Raw genomic sequence first — 17,624 nt, forward strand, 5'->3', positions numbered from 1 at the left:
GAAACAGGCCTTTGTAAAGAGTCTGAAGTTAGACAGTTTACAGCAGTATAACCCAAATGCACCAGCAGCACTTTTATTCCACCCTCACTGTTCCGATTTTGTTATGTACAGGGCTTTTTAGGGTTTTTCTAATGTTTCAAAACTACAAAGTAAAGAAAACTGACTAAAAAATTGTCCACTGCTATCAAAAGGTAAGAGCTAAAGCATGCAGAACATATGGCACTATTTACAGCAGGCTAACACGCTGAATTCAAGGGAATTTTCCATCAACCTCGTACTCTGGAAAAGGTATATTACAGAAAAATTCATGTGGGGATCCTTTAATTTTTCTTGCATCTTCTCTTCTTATACGATGCAGCTGTGGAGCAACACTCACTGGTATTGGTAGCATGAAACGGCGATCCTTTTCTTTTACCAAGGTCTGGTACCAATTACCATGGATTTAGAGGCACCATATAAAAGACACTGCTGATTTGTTTCTAAATTTGTATCTTGATTAAACTGTCAGACTATAGCACAAAAGCAGAGCTTACCTGACTTTAAAATGCTACTACAATAAATTATCCAAGGAAGTGCAATACAATTTGAAAATGCTTATAAACAGATCAATACTATGCTTTATGTTTAGATTTCAAATTTTGCTCATGCCAAATCAAATGGAATAGAAGCAGCATTTTATATTCAAACTGAAAACTCAGTATGTTGCAAATAAAAAAATGTATGTGAGGAGAGACTGAAACAGGATTTTAAAAATCAGCAAGTTCACCAAGAGAATGACAATGGCATTATTATTTTCAAAATGACTTTTAACTGTACTTTGGTACACAAAAAAAGCAAATATGAAAGGCCAAAACTTATATTCTCAGGAATACTGATGTAAACCTCCATGGGTCAGAATAACATTTTTCAGCATTTAGCCTTGACAACACAGAAGAATTTGGTCTCCCCCTGTTAAAGCAAAGTTGCTTCCCCCAGAACAGCGTCAGTGATACTGAATATATTTTAACTATCTAGAATATCAACATCTAGGATTAGTGCTGTAAACATACATAGTGATTGCAGTATAATGAAAGAAAAAGTCAACATAAACATGGTGAAGCAAAATCCACATCAGCCACACAGAACTTCCAAAAAGTAATTTAGGAATTAAACTACTGTTATTGAAGCTACTGTTATTAAACTATGATTATGAAAGCTTTAACAGTATACTGAACAATTCTATATAATGCAAATATTATAAAAAAAATAAAGATTCATTTTCAATCACGATTACAAGCCATCGCTTTTCCTAAAGCTTCTGCTTTTTTTGCCAATGTTCTTGTATGTCCTAACATAATTTTTCTACTTACTTTTACATGGTATACATGTAAGAAAATAGTTATTCTAAATTAATTACTTAGCATGCACCCTTCCAGAGAGGGAATATATGATAAAAGTATTACATAGTGAGTTCAGGCATATTTTTATACCCTCAAAAGAGGGTAATTGATCCTCCCCTCTCCCCAGTTTCAAATGTGGAACTTGGCTGCTATGGGTTCTTTCCCACACAAATCAAGCCTTAGCTCTTTTGAATTGAAACAATATGGGATGATTATTGTGGGAAATTTTTTACTGTTACTGTAATTCAAAACTTTCTGTACCCAATTTTGCATTTTCTATAAATCAAATACCCATTTCACTTAGGGCTACAATTAAACAGAGGAAATCAAAGACTAACTTCTAAGCAAGTCTTGCTATTAATCATAGGATGAACTAGTAGTACAACTACTTTTACTGCAGTTCCTTTCTGCCTGAGAACTACATTTTAATCTAAAGCTTGAGCTCTTTAGAAGAGACGGTGTCACACATGAGACAAATTAAATAAAGGTATACTAAATGGTATAGCATTGCATGCTATTTAAGATGGAAGAAAAAAACCCCAAAGCATACCGACTTCTGTAGTAACTCCAAAACAATCACTAGCCACAATACAATCAATCACAGTTATTTATAGAAGCCTCTCTCACCTTTTGACACAACAGAAGCCTGCTAAAAAGTACAGCGCCGGCAACGTTTGCACTAATGCAACACTACTACAGAGACAACTACTCAGAGTCTGATGCTACAATTACAGAAGGGATCATGCTTTTCCCTTCAGCAGAAGCAGCCACGGAGTCACGTCGTTTGTTTTATGCATCTGAACTGAAATATATCTTTTTCTCCTTTTGGAAGGATAATTTACAAGAGCAACTGATTTCAACATTGAAATTTAAATTTAAAATATGACATACAAACGCAAAATTAAAATACTAGTGAAAAATGAAATCTTGTGGAATATGTAAACTCAAGGCTTCTGTTTTTTCAAACTGGAAGTCAAAATGATACATTTTTATTTCCTAAAAACAAAAAAACGCATCTTGATTGCTAGACAAAATAAAATATGAACTCTTAAATCAACAGAAAGACATGTTTCACCCAGCTGTCTTCATTTTTTTTTTCTCCGTTTCTCAAATTTTTTTTTCATGTCATTACTGTTTTTCGGTGCCCAGATATTTTTAGGGAGATGTTTAATGCCTCATGGCACTACTCTTTGCAAAACTCCTACAGAGGTACAAGTCACTGAATTATTTGCAGCAGTACATCCACAGTAAGAATAAGCAATAATAATAATTTATTCATAAAACACATACTCAAAATAAAAATTGGCTTCCAGTTAGACACAGCCTGCAATGTGTCTATCCCATGCTAAAAAGAAACTTTTTACTGATTGCAAGATAAAATTAAAATGTACCTTGCAAAAATTTGTAAAAAAATTTTTTACAAATCGGAGACAAAGAAAATAGCTGTGAAGAGTTTGGGGAGTTATTGGAAGAGCTTCTTACAAAAACAAAACAAAAATCTTCCCAACACTGACTTAGGATTCAAATCCCGTGTTTCAACACCGACAGAAAAGTTTTCACCTCTGACAAGAATTAGATTTAAAGAAGTAAATGACTTACTGGAACTACAGACTGAAACAATGTTTTACTATTGATTTTCTTCCTAACGAAGATTTCTAATGCACTTGCAGATCTCATTATCTCTGACAATGAACTTCTGGAGCAATCAACACCTCTGTTTCTCAAGAGGTGCATTCAAAACATGTCAGTTCGTCTGTGACACAATGAGTTCCCAGGTCTTTGCTTCAGTGTGCCGAAACCTGCTCATCATTTTGAGCGTATCATTTGCCAAAGCTGAAGGAAAGGGGAACCTCTCATTTTGTCTTCCTCCCCGATGCGAGCATCAGGCAAAGGCAGGTACTGACTACACAGGAGATGTACAGGAGAAAACAATGCTTGGAACCATAGCCTTGCCTACCAGTAATTTTGGAAAGACTGGATGTGAATTGACATAAAGAGTAAAGAAAGAAAAGGTGGCGAAACCCCAAAAATCAAACACAGAAGTTTTGAAATCTTGTATAAACAACATGAAAAAAAATGGAGCACTTACTCCACTTAGATAGTTACAAACCCTGCCCAACTTAACAGTCTAACATCTGTCCCTTCTCCTCCTCTCCTCAGGTTTATCACACCAATTTCTCCGATTTGATCTCAAAACGATACTGTAAATTGCAGAGGGGAAACTGCCTGCCCTGGCTAGCTTACGCTCCTTGGTGCTCAGGACACCTACGCACATCTTGGATGGGAAGTGTTCTCTCAGCACAGGTAATGAGAATGGAAGAAGACAGGTTACCAGAACCACTCAGGAGCCAGCTGGAGACACCTAAATGCAAGCACTAGAACATAATTTGGGGCCTGGCAGCACTCACCTGAAGATTTTCAGCACTATTAATAATCAGGCTATAAAGCTCTCAAATTGGGCAGAGGACTACTAGGAAACACTTCAGAAAACTCTGGCTGTAGGTCTCCTGTATTTTCGCTTTGGGTTCAAAGCCCTGTTCTTCACACAGCCCTTAGCAGCTGCATGCAGATGAGAGGAGAGGGGAAGCAGGGGTAGGAGTGGGAGAAGACATGGAAGCTGAACAGAGTCTGGGACTACCAGTGGGTGCAAAAGTTAAGTCCTATGCGTGAGCCTCTGCAGGATCTGATTGTCACAGGCAAAGCTAGAAAAACGTAGGGGGAAAAAAAAAAAAAAAAAAAAAAAACCACCCCAAACAGTTTTTACAGTATTCGTTAAAACACAGTTGGCCTCCTGCAGCAACTGAAGCCGTACAGCTTTAGCTGGCTTGAAGCTGTCCACATGGTGGAACCAGTGTGGCTCTCTCTGCACCGAGTCAAACCCTCGCCTGCTTCCCAACTCCGTGCATCACGTGTGTGGCTGGGGCACTCTCCAGTGTGCCTGTGCCCTTGATGAGAAGGAAAACTGGAGACAGGGTGCCTGAGAAAGCCTGCTCGCTTGAGCCGACTGTAATTCGCTACACAATGCCAGTGCTGCACGAACCAGGCACATTTGCCTGCCTTCTAGAAACTAAACTCTTAACACAAACAGAGGCTAGGTTGCTGTAAAAAGAAAGAAATCCTAAATTCAGCTACATTCAGGCAAGCAGTAGGCTAAAAAGAATGGAAATATCAGATAAAAAAAAAAGAAAAGAGTCAGCAAACAAAAGGTTTAAAATATGCCAGTGCCTTTATTTTTAAAAGCTCCCTCCCAGTTTTCTATTCTGCAGGGAGCACATAAAATGTTATGATTTGTAAGTTTTCGTTTCCATGGTCATTGTTTAGTATTCTGTGAAGGTTTGAGGGTTTTGGTTTTGGGGTTTTTTTAGTCAATGATCTAATTAACCTCCCCACGCAATCTTAAGATGCTATCGACATGCTGGACTTTAATTATTTGTACAGCAGAATCTTAAACTGGAAGGGCCACAGACCAGGCAATTTCACCGTATCTTTCTACTGAGCTGCTCAGAGTTAGACTTTGATTTGGGGTATATCCATACAGATGCTCTCTGTGTTGCAATCTTTCCTATTACTTACGAATGCATAAAACAGAGCAACTAATTTACAAGATAGTGGTGATAAAAGAAACCTCATGGCAAGTAAGCAAGAGAGCACATAACCTTCCACTTTGGTAGAGAATAGCACCGAATTGTGGGAGGCAGAGGAGTCGCCTCCTAAAGCTATGAGTGAAAGTCTCCATTCAAAGTTAGTCAAGGACTAGAATAGCAGCTGCAACACAGATCCAGACTATGAGATGCTGCCTTGTGCAAAGCAGTGTTTAACCCCTCGAATTCTGCAGGCACTGCATTTCAAAACAGTCCACAACTCTCCCTTCACAGCTCAGTGTTCTCTACATCTATGTTGTACGTGGTCTATTCAGACGTCAACTGTTTCTCATGGAAGAAATCTCGTGGGCCACGTCAGTTATCTCCCAACTCGCAAGGGGAGGTGCTGAGGCAGAGGAGGAGGAGGAAACTTGAAGAGGCTCTTACTGTTACACCCAAGGCTGACTGTAAAAGAATCACCCAACAACTTACTCATTTTTCCACACAAGGGCACCACAACTCCCACATACGAATTCCTCATTAAGGCCTAATTTCTGGACTATAGCATGTCTAAGGTACATAATTTGCAAACTAAAGGATATTATATTAAAGGATAGAAGAGTAACTAGACAAACTCTTGGGACTGCAGATTATACTGATGAGTTAACACCATTGATTTCAATGGCACAACAAAAATTTTCTTTGTACCCAGTATTTCTCCCAGTGGCTTCTACACCAGTAGTTCACAGTACATAAAGGACATAAAAAAGCTGTGTGCTATCTGAAGTGGTTTGAGTGGGACTTAAACTATATGCAGGCCTTGAACTAGTCATGTGCAAAGAGGTGAAATTCACTCCGTGAAGAATGGCTTTACTTTTTTTAATTGCCATGAGAAGCAATACCCACTAGACAGCGATGTGAAACACAGCCATTGATCACCTGGATAAACCTTTTCATTACAAGCGTTTCTCAAAAACACTCATTTGGAGCTCTAACGAAGCCTGCAAGTGCACCGGCAAAGTAGTTTTTTCACCTTGATCTCTTGATGTCAATTGAATTGCGAGACTTTTCTATTTGTTCTTCCACTATTTGCAACTTTAACACATGCAGTTAAGGCATAGGCCTGGTTTTTCACAGACTGAAAAGCTTGTTACCTCTTCCTGCTGAACCTTCAATTAATCTGTATTTTAGGTTAGATTGTATCTCAGGAGGAACACAGGGATGACATGAAAAGTTAAAAAATTCAGGGATTTGATACTGGCTCACTCACCCCCCCTTTTCCACCTGAAGTTCAATCCCCCACCAGGCGGGTGTGTAATCTTTCACCTATTCAGCTCAGCAGGCATCAAAAGTTAAAAGGCTTGCAGCAATTATTTTGACAATGATGGAATTTTAGTGCTTCTGTGTCCAACCCAGAACCTTATATGGGTGCAAAGCCGCCATATCCAACCGACAGTGTAAAGAAACCTATTTTGGGAAGAGAATTATGCTCATACTTTTAAGTTCCTTCAACTTGCTAAAACTGATTGCAAGATGTGGACTGCAGTGTCACAGACTGCAGAAATATTCACCAGCAAGTACCTGTATGCACATACAGTACCTTCTGTAAGCATGGAAGTATCTTCATAAAGTTACAACCATTTCATTGTCACTCCGGACTTCCACGCTGGCACGCTCTTTACAACAGGCACGACCACCTTTCACTTTGTTTTCTCCCCCAAATCAGTCCTCTTCTTCAAGAAAGTCGAGACCACCCTGTTCCCTGCAGCCAAGCGCTGTTCCTTACCCACTTGCCTTAAGCAACATCCTAAATTTTGGCTCCTGAAAGCATTTTGGGGCCAAAAATATAAGCACCCAATGGATGCCATTTTTATCCTGTTAAATACAACCCCCTGTGAGCATTTTAGGTTACAGAGAAGAAAGTAATTGCCACTCTAAACAAAGTGCTAAACAGCATCTTAAATATCTACATGTGAATATTACATGTTCGACTTAGTTTTTATTTACACCAAATAGGAGTGCATCCATACAAAAAATACTCTGATCTCCCACGTGAAACTTATATACTGTAGAGTGGGTTATACTTTAAATGAAATAATTTCATAGAGGCATTCAGAAGGCACCAAGGAGACAGTAGAAATAATTGTTTTAGTATAATTTAAAATGTAAATGTCATGTAATATGTAATTTAAATGTAAATCTGCACCTTAAACCTTCAATCCATCAATGTAAATCTCCATTTAAGAAACAAAATTTCCATGTGATCATGTTAATTCCTCCTTCTGTAATAATTATAGAATAAGAAATGTATAACCTTACATTAAAAAACTGCTAACTAACTATCTTTATAACAGACTGAGTTGGAAAACTATTTAAAAAAACAGTTACTAATAGAAGTAGATTTAAAGATGTAAATGGTTTATTCACATAATAACTAGGCAACAAGAAACCCCCTATATTTCACACTGTATTAAAAACAAAACCAAACCCCATGACGAACCCCCGTAGCAGAATTTGTATGTGCGTGCCCTTTGGGCCTGTAACAGAGTTTCTATCCAGCTTGGGATAATATGATCAATTCCTTCCCACGCACCCTGCAATTCATAAATGCATGCTAGAGTAGGAAGAATACCAATGCTGTGTCCCTTAAAGCAAGAAAGCAAGACTCTTGACACTCCTTGGTTTAAATTAGACGAACTAAGAAGGTAAAAAAGCTAACTGCATAAGTCCATAAGGTCATGCAGAATGTAGCATTCTTTAAATACACTTTAAGAGTCATTCGAGGTCAGGCTTCCTGTATCAGGTTTTTCAATGAGTGTTACTTTGGTATGAGAGTATAATCCAAAACTCTCTGATATCTGTGGGAGACTTTCCACTGACTCAGGGCTGGATATACTATTTTGTTTCCTATAGACAAATAAGACAATGCATCTCATCTGCCAAAGGTAACAAAAATATCATGAGAACTCTCCTTTCTTAAAAAAAAAAAAAAAAAAAAAAGAATCTGCAATCAGAGAGAAAAATAAATATCAAAAAGAGGGGAAAAAAAAAGAGAATGATTTATCAAAGAGTAAAATCTTTTGAAAATAATACTTGCTGTATATACAAATGTAGAAGTAAATACACCAGAGCTCTTTGTGTATGGGTAGCAAAACAAATACAACGATCAAAATCTCTCGGATGCAATCAAATATCTTTCCTACCCTTCTGCACACTGAACTCCAATAAAAAGCAAGACTAATTTTGAAAAGATTGCCAATGCATTTGGAAGCCCATGACAAAGCTCTGTGTTAACTAACTCAGTACTTCCCGAACTGAAACAAGTAACAAGTCCATCTAAATCACTGTAAATATTTGGAACTTCTTTATGGTTATTACATCTTGCAGATGAAAATGCAAATTAATTCTTGCACAGTTTTACCTTCTAGCCAGAATAAAATCTTTTCTATCACCTATCCTACTGCGATTCTGTAAGACCAGTTACTGTGAGCAATGTATTAGAATGAACAATATAACTTGTGTCGAAAAAAATCAGTATTTAGTGTATTATCTTTACAGAACCCCCAAGCTTACATCTCTCTCTAATGAATTAACTTCAGTGTGAAGTATCTTGGCCTACCATGGTTGTAAAACACAAAAATGCTATCATGTATTTCTCTACGTTACTCAGTGCCACTGCCCACCCCCCCCAGCATTAAAAAAAGGTAGACTTGATGGTGCTGCTTCTTGTTTCCTGGCTCCCGTGATCAACTGTTTCCAGTGTACTTTTCTATTTTTGCAATTATCTAAAACAAGAAAAAAATAAATAGAGGAAAATAAAGAAAACAAGACCCGTTTCAAATAATGCTATTTTTTCTAATTTGGTATACTGAAAATATTTATGTCTGTAGTTATAAAAGCATGTGAACTCTTTTATTACTAAGATTGAAGCTGCCCTCTCTTTCTGGAAACGTCCACTTACATTCACAAAAGAATTTCAGGAGCTGAATGAATGCCACAGTAAACATATCTGTATGCAGGTATCTGAACACATGGGCAACACGCTAAGCGTATCTCAGATTTAAAGTGTTGCAAAATATCAGTCAGCAATTCAAACACAATCAATCAAAGGCTACAGAAAATGATGACTTAATTAATATTTAATAAAGGTATATTGGTTATTATAATAATAAATTCATTTTTTTCCTTAGCTCCTCTTCCTTCCCCTTTGCAAAATCTTCAATCGGTATCCAGAGCAATTTACTTTTCTATTTGTGTTTTAACAAGTTTGAAAAGAGCAGATCCCTTTGAAACTCCAGAGGGATTGCACAGGAGCTAAATGTTTTCCTTGGCAGATAACAGGATACGACGGTTGAGGTTAATTTAAACTTACGTGTATAAAAATAAGTAAGTAGTACACTGCCATCTTAAATCTACAGACTCCTTCCAAAAAGACTGCCTAATTTAAATAAAGAATGCATAAGGTAAGGCATCAACTACATACCAAATATGGAACCAACATTCACTCTTCACTTTTATTCATAAAACTTTCATTTGGAGCATCAGTGAGATGAAGCTCTTTAGAGGCCGCCTGCTTTTTTTTCAAAACAAAAGAACAAAACCTGATCAATGCTTAGGAGTATTCAGTACTTATTTTGGAGTATCATGCCTGGACAACTTTTATGAGAGTTTTGAAAAGTTTTGTGGAAGACCCTGAAAACCACTATAGCAGTCAGATCATTATTGCAGACTATTATGTATATAGGCTTAATCCAAATCCCATTTGAAGTCGATGGAAAAACCCCCATCGCCTTCAGAGGCCTTTGGATCAGATCCTTTGTTTCCAGAGGTATGGCACAGCAAATTTCAAACCTATGCAAAAGGGAAGAGTAGACAACTACTAAACAACCAGTAATACTATTTTTTTTTTAAAAAAGACTTATTTTACAGAGGGCAACTCAAAAAGATGCTATCGTATATTTGACAGTATATATTTTTAAATGACAGGCTGCAAAGGCCCTGATTCTGGCCATTCCATTCCTGCAGATCTACCTAAGAATTAAGGCATGTGAAACAGAATTATGTTCTATTTTGGAGATCGTAAGTCAAATTTTAATGAAATCCTACTAGTACTGGGGTCACTAGGAGATTTAAAATATTCTACCTGAGTGCAGGAATAGCTGTGGAAAAAGTTCTGCATCGTTCCTTGGAAAATCACAAATTAGGCTGCTTGCTAGTGAGAAGTTACAGGCCAGGTTTATTAGTGATTCCACAAATGGGGATACATACTACGTTAGTGAATATCTGGGTAGAGGGGGATTGCTCCAAAGCCCATCAAACTCAACAGAATTCATCCTATTGTGGATCAGGCACGGAGTCAAATGTGTAAACAAGTACAGATTTGCACAGCCAGTACAGTTTACACTAGTATAAACTCAGGCCTTGCAAAAGCGCGTGTGCACTTGAAAACATCGACCCCGCCATTTTATATCTACCGGGATCACTCGAGTTATGAACGTCTATTGTGCTGGCTACAGGGATTTCAACTTTTTGTCTTCTGGCTGCAATCAGCTAAGTCTAGCTAGCTGCACGCATACTGAATAAATGGACACCTACCTTTGCAAAAATCATACGCACTACTATATGAACACATACATAACTATAAAGAAACACGTTTTACAGTACGTCTCATTTGGGAAACAAAGAGAAATCATATTTCTAAATTATGATGATTTTTTTTTCTTCTCAGATAGGTACAGGCACCACAAATCAAAATTAAAGCTGTATGGCAGTATTGCTTTGTTATATACATTAGACCTCCACAACAGCCACCATTGGGGGGGGGGGGGGGGGGGGGGGGGGAGAAGAAGGGAGGGCTGATTACCTGCACCTGTTTCAAGCTGCGAGCGACTGATGCAGTTAGTAGGGGAAAAAAAAAAAAAAAAAGCCTAATTAGAGTGCATTTCCATTTTCTTGAGGGAAGGTGCCACGATCACAGGGGCCTGCCCGTGCCCTGAGCACCCATGTGCATGGGAGTCTTGGAACGTTGCCCTACGAGGCAGCAAGGCCCTGCCGAGGTTTCTCACGCCACAGGAATATGTGGCACATGGACGAAGGCCGATTACGGTGAAAGGGAGCTGCCCAAACACCGAGTGGATGTGAATTACACCCCTCCTTCCCCCCCTCCCAAAAAACAAAAATTTTTTTACTTCAAAAGAAATCTGGATGAAACGAGGCAATTCCTTCCACCCCTCCTTTTATTTCTCCTTAGCTGCTACAAAATGTTTATGAATACTTGGCACGTACTAGGAGAAAGCAGTGCCGTACCAGCACAGCCATACACAATGTAATCCAGCCTCAGAGTCCCGTGTTATCTCCTATAGTCAACGAAGACGGGAACTCTGGACTGCGCCCACATCTGAAAGTGGTAACTCCTGCTCCGTTCCCTTTCCCTTTCTTCTCTCCGCCTCCTCCCTCCTGCCTCTCCTTTACCCACAATAAAATCTCCCTGAACCTGATCCAAACCCGGCAGCGTCCGTCTGTCCAGACGAAATTCCAGTTAATATCCAAAAAAAAAAGTTCAGCCCGAATAAGGACGCCACACGTCCCGTTCTATTACCTGGGAAAGTAACCCGTCACGTCGTGACCCACCTATTTTGTGTAAAAGGCTGTGGCCGACGCTCCCCTTGTTTCCTTGCAAGCTGCTCTCTGCCTCGCACGTCAGAGTGCTCTCTGTCGAGCACTCCCCATTACTCACAGGCCTAGAACATATGTACCTTTCCCTCCTGTTCCCTGCTTTCCCTGCCTTGGCATCACTCGGTAAAAGCCGTATTTTTAGTCGAGATAGGTGGGAGTTTAAGAATAGACTGTTCATTTATCAGCAACACCTTAAATATCCTTTCGGAGGATAAAAAGCCATTTGGAGGATGGGGGTGGGGGAAAAAAGACGGAGTCTGGAGCAAAAACCAGTGCATCTCACGTTATTTTCACTATGTTTCACTCAATTATTATCTGAAAATATGCAAAACTTCACCCTAGCCAGCTATTAAAAAAAAAATTCTTTTTATTAAGCAAAGTATTGTCTATGCTTTTAATTTTTCACTCCATGCACCAAACATTTTGTACGAAAATCTTGGCAGTCCAACACAAAACACTTTCAAAATGTAAATGCTCTAGCTCATGTGCATAATTCCTGAAGGCATTCATCTGAGGGGCTGAATATTTCTACCAGCAGTTATATTTCAAGTTACACACTAAAAATAATTTTGAATTTAAAACCTGGAATAACCAATCTAATGAACAGATTTTAATCCTTCTTCAATTAACATACACGTGATCTTTATGCACTGCTACGTTCATTTTCAGCACGCTTCCAGAAACTCTCACTGTGAAATAAACCAATAATAAGGCGATTCTGCTTCTTTTACTTCCACAGCGATCGTTTCTCGTAAGCCACCACAAAATAATGAACTAATACACCAGAAGCAATTTTATATTCCTTTAAGTGCTAGTCCTCAGCAAGAAAACAACCCCAACAAGTATTACAACCTAAGAAAAAGAAATCCTCTTTGGATAAACAGCATCATTAGGAGCAATATCTTTGAGTCCTCTGAAATTTCTCAGTGAGGAGTGTTGAGCAGTTTGTGATTTTATAATAACTACTATAAGTCCAAACCCTCAACTAGTAGTTTATTTGCATTGTACTCTGCAGCTACTACAGGCCTCTAAAAAGTACTTGGAAGAAATTAATTTTAGCTATGACCAAGCCATACGTTCCTAAATTCCTTTCTTAATCTACACAGTTCACTAAAACATTCTCTGCTTACTTTGAGCTTGATCGGCCAATAAATACTGCTTTACTACTTAAAGTTATGAGTTGTTTTTCAGTTTATGTTGCCATAAAACAGTTCAAATGCAATGCCAATACGGAGATGGTTTTGATACAATGCTGTCAATGGCCTGAATTTAAAACTATTTTTGTACAAGTCACTAGGTATTTTCTAATTATTTTGTGGGGTTTTTTGGCAGAGGAAAAAACCCCAAACTTATTTGGATTTGGTTTTTTTATTTACTTTAATTCCTAGATATAAATAAAAGGGAAAAGATTAAAATATTTTACATAAGCGTCCCATTTTTTCAGTGTAGAGGAAAACATTTTGTTTTACAAATATACATGAAAAGACTAGTTTTCTCATAAAGTGTCTTTAAAATACATTTCTTTCCAGGTATTTTAATTTGCACGTGCACTTGTCTATATAAAGAATACAAAGTAAGTATTAGAATAGGTCTGGCAATTTCATAGTAGTAATAAATCTTAAAGTGTATAACCGTCTGCCAAATTGTGCCTAACTCAGTACATCTATATCCACATGCTACTTTGATCTATAAATGGCATTAATCTAATATTTAAGTATTATATTCAAAATAAATTCCTTCATTAACACCCAAAGAGCAAGAGAAAGAGAGTGGGAGTGTGCGTGAGCATGTGCCTGTGCGCGCATGTAAAAGATAAAGAAGGAAATACACTTACGGCACTTAGGGACCTTTAAAGGCCATCAAAAATAGTATTTTAAATATATATGACAAAAATGGTAATAATAAACTAATCCTGATCAATGCCAGGTATTATAAAATTTAAATACGAACTCTGAAAATATTTATGTCCAAATTCAGGTTGCTCAGACAATCAGGAAATGTAATTGTAATGAGACACAATTACTGACGATCATCACACAGTCACCTTAAAAAATATTAGTTGAGAAATGCGAGCACGTACCCTCGTGTATACACACACAAATGGCATAAACCCCTACGTACTTGTTAGCAGCTGTGTTAGGACTGCTCTGCACATGGACGTTTAATAATGTTTCAAACCAACTGAAATATTAAATAAATATAAAAACTTGCACCGCCCAACTTTGTTTCTTTTCTTGAGCTTCCTTCTATTTGAAAAAAAAAAAAAAAAAAAAAGGCAAAGGGGGGGAAATGCCATTCAAGAAAAAAAGCTATATTGTAATCAATGAAGGCAAGACTGGCACAAGTCCTAGAACATTTGCATTCAGAAATAAAAGCTGTGATCGACCTTTGTCTGCTAAGAAAATGAAGCTTGCTGGTTTTAAACAGACTAGCGAAGGGAGGGGCAGACTTGATAGAGAGGGAAAAGAGAACCTAAAAAACAGCAACAATAGCAAATATTAGTATATCACATCTCTAATAGCCAGCAAGCGATGATCCTGAACGAGCCTAAACCTCGCCGGGCTGACAATGTACTACTAGTTAATAATAAATTAATGGGAAGACGTGAGCCAATTTGCCGATACCCACGTAGTTTCTGAAACTTAATTTTCCTACTTGGCAAGGACTCGCCGCTCACGCCATGGTAGCGGCACATAAACACGAAACGCTGGTGGCACGTCAAGGGGGGAAGCAGGGAAGCGGTGGGAAAGCGAGCTTACCCTGCGCAAGGGTGGGAAGCCAGCCAACCTCGGGGAAGCCGCCGATGGTGGTGGTGGTGGTGGCGGTGGTTGGTGGTGGTGGTGGTGTTCACCTTGCAGCTCTGCAGTCTCCTGGAAAAAGCAGGCAGAAGGCACTGAGGGAGCTCGGTGGCATTTCTCGCCCTCGCACAAGGCCTGGGAAGAGGAGGGGAAGGCGGTCCTTACCTAGCAACCGGCGCCGGCTTCTCCCGCTCCTCCGCCCGCTCCCCTTGCCACAACTGCCCCCGGCTGCCAGCGCCCGGCAGCAACAATGGGCGGCTGCGAGGGGTGGCATGAAAGGGAGGGAAGGGAGGGAAGGGAAGGGAGAAGCGAGGGGAGGGAGGGAGAGAAGGGAGGGAGAGAGACGGAGGGAGAGAGAGAGAGAGAGAGAGGAGGGGAGGGGAAAAAAAAAAAAAAAAAAAAAGAAGCGTGTTAAGCTTGTCTGGTAGTTAACAAGTCTTGAATGAAGAATGTTAGCAAACAGACAAACAGCATGTCTGATGCATGCTAATAGTCCTGGCTTCACCACTGACACTATGAATAATTCAGTAGAAAGGAGGGAAAAGAAGGGGGGGGGGGAGGGGGGAGAAAGGGGAAAAAAAAAAAAAAAAGGCACCCTCCACCCTCCCTTCACGCTTTCAAACGCCTGCAGAGAAGACGAGAATAAAAAGTATGCTGCAACTTTCTCCTTTCCACCCATCGCTAAGGAAATATTCGGCAAAAAGGCCTGTTAGGCACCATCACTTTCGCCAGTGCTGCCTCTCGGAGATTTTCGATTCCTATTTTTGTTGGCTATTAATTTCCCCCCCCCCCCTTTTACCGCCTATTTTACTTCTTTTGTCTAGGAGCTGGCACCTGTCCCAGAGACGGCATTTTACTGCACATCCCCTTTTCCCTCCTCAGCAGAGAAAGGCGGGGGGGGGGGGGGTGAGGTTTGCAAGGACGAAACAGCCTGTGCACCCCCTACCCCACACCCAGCCCCCTGCCTTCCCTCCCCCCCCCCAATATTTCCATTTCAGCCATGGTCAAATTACAAGGGGGTTTGAAGGGATATCATCCGCCCCATTTCACATGGCGCAGATACCTAAAACCATTAAAAATATATTTCTATTAAAGAGAAAGAGAAAGCCAGGGAGAGCAGCTTGTTCCATAAGCAGCACTGTGGGCTGATATTGGGGGGGGGGGGGGGGGGGGGGAGAAAAAAAAATCACAAATAAAAGCCTTCATTCTCACAGCCATACAAACTAGCAAAGCCCGATTCATTGCTCGGTCAAAGAAATCAATTTCTTTAACGGAGGGAAAAAAAAAAAAAAAACAGAGAGAGAGAGGAGAGAGAGAGAGAGAAAAGGATCAGCGGAGGGGAAAATATTTGGAGCTTTAACCTCGACATTGCGATATACAGTACAGCCCGGCACAGCGCAGGAGAGACGGAAAACGAGCCCCGCTCTTAAAACGGTGGAAGAGGAGAGTTAAATAAAGCAGAGGGAAAAGAAGATCCTATTTGCAGCATTTTTAAAAGTTCTGCTCTGGCAAAGGCCGTCTGAAGGGGAGGCCCTTGCAGCAGGAATGCGAGAGGCAGCGGCAGCAGCAACCTTTTTTTTTCTTTTTCTTTTTTTTTTTTTTCCTTCCAGAGTCCAGCCTCCCCCTTGTGAGCGACTGGAGCAATCTGGCTAAGGAAGAGGAGGAGGAGGAGGAGGAGGACGTGAGCTAGCGAAACGCAGAGGGCTAGAGCTGATGATGAAAGAGAGGCACGGCCCTCCGTGAGCAGGCTCGTTTTCATCATACGCAGAGAGACACACGGAGCCATCTATCTATCCATCCCTCCATCCCATCCATCCCTCCATCCCTCCCCTCCACGCACACCGCCCTCAACCCAGCGCCCGGCAGCCGCTCCGGTCCTCCCCGCCCCCGGTCCCCGGTGTCGTCGTCGTCGTCGTCGTCGTCCCCCCCGCCCCCAGGGCTTCGGATGGGGACGGGCCGGCCGGGGGACCCGGAGAGGAGAAGAGGAAAAAAAAAAAAGAGCAACTGGGGGGAAAGGCGCTGCGCTGGAATGCAGATGCACCCACGCTAGGGCAATACGCTTGACAGTGCAATGCGGCTAATGAAGCTTTTAATTGGGGGGGGGGGGGGGGGGGGGAGGAGGAGGGGAGGGGAAAAGGGGGGGAAGAGAGTTCCTAGGGAAATATCTTCCGGGATTAAAAGGGAGAGGAGAAGGCTCTTCTTTTTATTTCCACGTACCCAGCCGTGTCTCTCTGGCAAAGCAGTCCGCCAGGACCACGACACTGCAGCGCGCACACACACGCACACACACACACACACACACAAACAACATAACCAATTAAAAAAACCCACCCCAAAGCCACAGAGCTGAAAATGGATCTTTGAAAAAGTAAATACCGCCTGTGACAAAAAAACTCGGTGATTTTGATTTCTCATGCCCTTACTTCTAAACCAGCTGCACAGCCAAGCTCAGGCTGCTTGGCCCTTATAACTATCTTGGCAGCGAGTCAAAAGCTGATAAGCATTTGGGCGAGACAGCTCAACTGCTGTGCTGGAAGAAAAACAGCTGCCATGATTGCTGTTTGATTGAGAGCGCTTACACACACTCACAAAAAAACATATCGGACTGCAAAGACGGGCCACAAATGCCTGAGGATTCAGCTTCAGAGGATCACCGCACATTTCCTTTAAAAAAAAAAAAAAAAAAAAAAAGTTTTATATAGTTTCTCCTCCGTTCCCCCTCCCCTTTTTTAAAGAAAACGTACTGCATCGACTTGCTTTTCTTCTTCCCATCCCCCCTCCATAACCTCAAGCAAACTCAAGGAATTGTGCCAAAAGTCCCGTTGCTAGTTACCAAGTGCATTTTTTTAAACGTCCCTTTGATACTTCTTTCCCTCGTGCTTGCCATGGAATATGCAAGTCAGATAATCTTTCCATTACTTACAAGAAGTAATTGAAAAAGAACTCCTAGCTCAACGTTCCTTTCTCTTTTTCTCTCGTAAGGGGCAGAAGGAGGGAAACGAGGGGGAGAAGGATATTTTTTTCTCTTTGCCGAGTCCAACATTTGGCTTTTTCCATTTGTGGCGGATCACTGTAACGCTATTGTAAAACAACTTCCTGCCCCTTTTGGCTCACGTTCCAGAAGCTGCTAGGCTAAGTTCACAGCACAAACTTTTTTCCCCCTTGCCGAAGAAGAGAGACAAAAAAAAAAA

At 40.5% G+C, this 17,624-nt stretch overlaps 1 long non-coding RNA gene across 1 annotated transcript in view; it reads right to left on the bottom strand.

Annotated features, from left to right (window-relative positions):
- LOC141470489 (uncharacterized) overlaps positions 1 to 14,950 on the bottom strand; it is a 102,239-nt gene extending 87,289 nt beyond the window's left edge. The window contains exons 1-2 of the long non-coding RNA XR_012463486.1: positions 14,599 to 14,950; positions 14,395 to 14,505 (exon numbers count right to left, since the gene is read on the bottom strand). This is a non-coding gene — a long non-coding RNA (uncharacterized lncRNA). The remainder of the gene's footprint in view (positions 1 to 14,394; positions 14,506 to 14,598) is intronic.
- Between the last annotated feature and the right edge of the window lie 2,674 nt (positions 14,951 to 17,624).

This window comes from Numenius arquata, chromosome 1 (assembly GCF_964106895.1).
Source record: "Numenius arquata chromosome 1, bNumArq3.hap1.1, whole genome shotgun sequence".
NCBI lineage: Eukaryota > Metazoa > Chordata > Aves > Charadriiformes > Scolopacidae > Numenius > Numenius arquata.